The following is a 3,738-nucleotide window of genomic DNA, read 5'->3' as shown; positions in this document are numbered from 1 at the left end:
TCACAAAATCAGCCTGTCGTTTCCTGTAGGTTTCATACTTCCAGTGATCCATCGCGGTCAACTTTGATCTCTCTGACTGACCACAGTGAGCCCAAGTGGGCTTGGGCATCTGCCATGAAGCCCCTGGAGCCCTGTCCACCAGGAGCTGGAATTTTTCTAAGTCCAGACTTCCAGAGCTCCACTGCGGTGGAAATTGAATTCTATGCCCACCTAGACTCTCAAGGGGAGGCACCCTCTTGTGCACCTTTCGCTGAAAACAAATGATACACATTAGCAGACCAATGGTGCTAAACAGTATGTAATTTGTAGGCTTATCTAAATTTAGTTGTAAATTAAGGTAGTAAGTAAGGTAAGGTGAAAGGTTAGAGTAAAAGCACATAAATAACTGTTATCATTAAACACTTTCACTCAGAAAATTGATCAAAGTTTGTAATTAGAGGGATTTCTCATTGAAACACAGGTGGTTCCACAGTGAGTAATGGTGAAAAGACAGTTTTTCTTTTAAAATGTAAGATATGTTTACAAAGACATGAATGGAGCTTAAATATACTGTGGACTAAGAATCTTATTTGACATAATATCAATGTACTTACCAAAGAAATGGCTAAAATTGCATAAATGTGTTCTGCGGGATCCCGAAACACCAAAGTTTTTGGGTGTCTGAGGTCCCCTGAGACAGCATGCACATGTGTGGGGCTTATCAGCTTATCATTGCCAAATGTTATTGGTGTGTAATAAAAAAAAAATTCAGGGAACAAACACATCACTGGATTTGTTCAAATAATGAGCTGCATAAAATATGATTTTTTTTTTTATTTGACTTTGATTTAAAAGTAGGTTTAAAGGGTATGTGGGCTTGCTTAATGGGTAGACTTACCCTACTTTTCTTTCCACCATTTACAAAAACATAGGATATGGTTATAAAAGGTGTGTACTATGAATTAATCTATAACCAGAAGTTCCTTCACCTAGAACCAGTCCCTTTATATTTCATTATATGTATAAAAGTGGGACATTGGCTGGATTTTAAGAGTTCACGCTTCTGCTCTATTCTAGAATGAAATGTATGAAACTAAAACAAATTATTTCACAGAAATACTGTACTAATCAGCTGTCTGACTCAAAATAGAGGTGAAGGTTGTTTGTTTATTTAAAGTTTGCATATGCAAAACAATAGATACTGTTTGAGATGCTGAAGCATGACAGTCATTATTACTGGAGGCAATAGTTTCACAGTGGGGATTCCTTTCGTGTGGGATATCCTTACCACAATGATTAATACATTCAAACAAAGAGGATTTCCTTTACCCTGAACACAGAGGAATCCCTCATATCATGCATCAAGTTTAAACAGAAAGTCTGAACAGAAAATAAAACTATAGAACTGAGATGAAAAATAACTATAATGTGACAAAGTGTGGGATCTGAACGAGCAGCTACACAAATGTACAGTTTTTTTTATCATCATGCATAAAAAAGAAAATCAGTCTATTTTATTTGAACAAGCTTTATTCACTTCTATAAGAAGAATAGATCAGCAAAAAATAATATTGTCATTTATATAATATAAAACCCAATCCCTTCAGAGAATGGTTTGGCTTTGAGAAACATTTAAGAAAAACATTTAGAACATTTTGCTTTAAATAAATTGCAGTTCAGAGATATTATCAAAAATTTCATGCAGGCATGATTCACATGTTATTCAACTTAATATGTCAATAGCAGTTATGTTTGTTTTGTAAGCTTCATCTCTTAACACACATACAGCCTAATGAGACTTTGACTCGTTTTAATACGAGAATGCGATCATTATGGCTCTCGCAACTCTGTCTGAATAACATGTTGAAATCTTGTGAAATCTCCTCTAGCTCTGCCCCGTTTTCACACTTCTCACATTTGGCATATCTGTATGTCTGAGGGGTCCTGTACGGATCACGGTCTGATCGTCTGTGAAAAGAAAGAGTCATAAGTGTTGGAGCACCACCACAGATCATATTTCTTTATCACCATCGCAGCTAAAAATTATGTTAGTCCCATCCTAAAGCAATTAAAGTGTTATTTATGTATTCATTTATTTATTTTTGCCTATACAATGAAAGTCCAAACATATGAATCATTGGGTAACACTTCAGAACTCTAAACACTTTAGAATAGTCACTATGCAGGAACTTAGTGATCTGGACCATTATTTTAAAGTGAAAAAGATGTTTTTCACTTGAGCAATTAGTGATGCATTTTATGACCATGTTGACTAAACATTGCACACACAAAAAAATGATAATTGCTAAAGTCTCAGATAACGTCAATGCTGTGATTAGTAATTAATAAGTAATTCTTTATAATTTGTCATAATTAGTTCTTAATGATGCCAATCTCATTAAGTAATTATTGATTGCCTAATAAGGAACTATCTTAGTCCTAATTTTGATATTACTTACTGATTAGTTAAGCTTGTTTCCATATTAGTTAATAGTATCTGAGGTGTTAATGTAGTACTAATCATTAGTCCTGCATTACTTCCTGCATAGTTATATGACGGACCATTATTCTAAAGTGTTACCAATAATTGTTCAAAGTATCTTCTTTTGTGTTCCAGAGAAGAAAGAAATAATCAAAGTTTGGAATGATTTGAGAGTGAGTACATGATGGGTGAACTGTTCCTTTACTACCCAACAACCTCTCATCTAACATTACACACACAAAAAATATTACTAGCATAAAATTAATTGAATGCATTGTATGAATACTTACTTGCACCTCCATTTAGGATTTGCATTGTTGTAGTAGTTATTTATGCATTGTGGAGAGGTCATGGTATTGTTGAACTCCTCTCTAACTTTGTCCAGTTTATCTGGAGGGCATGGGCTATTGCAGTCGGAGCAGCGAATATTCGCATAAACACGAGCTGACATGACAGCAAAAACAAACACCTGTTTTAAACACAAGCACAAGTTAGTGGACACTCATATACACCAAATAACACACACACACACACACACACACACACACACACAATATATATATATATATTGAACAGTAGTATTTCTAGATTTACTCACCCACAGAGCAGAGATATTCATTCTTCAGTCTCTCAGTGTCACTCTTAAACTGCAAGGCAAAGTAGGAATATTGCTATAGTGCGCTTCACAATCAGTCACTTTTATACCTTGAACTTCATTATTTTAACTGACGTAATCCACCAACCTCTTTCCTACATGACAAATTTGCATGGAACAAACAGTGGCGGAGCTAGTGCCTGCTCTGTTTTTCCGTATACCTGTGGCTATTCAGGTGAGGGAATGGACCTTTTCCTCCTTTTGTATTGAGTGTGATGTAGTCACACACACAAAGCCCATCGAAAAGAACAAAGAGCAACTACAATGTTGTACTGACAGTCATGATGCTCCAGGGGAAATGAGCATAAGTGTGCTCTATAAAGACATAATGCATTATTCTTACCAACGCTGTGCCTTAGAAATGCATTGGGTGAAAAAGCTGTATAGATATCTTTTTTTTTTTTTTGCATTGCATTGCATTGCGTTTTGTTCTATTGTATTGCGATGTGCAGTACATTATAGTGCAGTGCACAGACGATTGCATCGATTGGATAGTTTAAATGTATCTTGAACTTTTATAAGATGTTTGCCTTAAAATTCCATAACTAAACAACAAACCACACATTCTCTTTTTGATGGACATACAGATTAAAGGACATGATAAATGTTTCAGGGGGACAAA

The 3,738-nt window shown here is 35.3% G+C and overlaps 1 long non-coding RNA gene across 1 annotated transcript; it reads right to left on the bottom strand.

The window, feature by feature from the left end:
• Positions 1-1,604: 1,604 nt before the first annotated feature.
• LOC307145865 lies at positions 1,605-3,113 on the bottom strand. The gene is made up of 3 exons (XR_013819009.1): positions 3,060-3,113; positions 2,752-2,930; positions 1,605-1,947 (listed from the first exon to the last, which is right to left on the bottom strand). It is a non-coding gene; the product is annotated as an uncharacterized lncRNA (long non-coding RNA).
• Positions 3,114-3,738: the final 625 nt, after the last annotated feature.

This window comes from Squalius cephalus, assembly GCF_949319135.1.
Source record: "Squalius cephalus genome assembly, chromosome: 18".
NCBI lineage: Eukaryota > Metazoa > Chordata > Actinopteri > Cypriniformes > Leuciscidae > Squalius > Squalius cephalus.
Note: the sequence above shows the minus strand (reverse complement) of the source record. Positions and strands in the feature narration are given on the sequence as shown.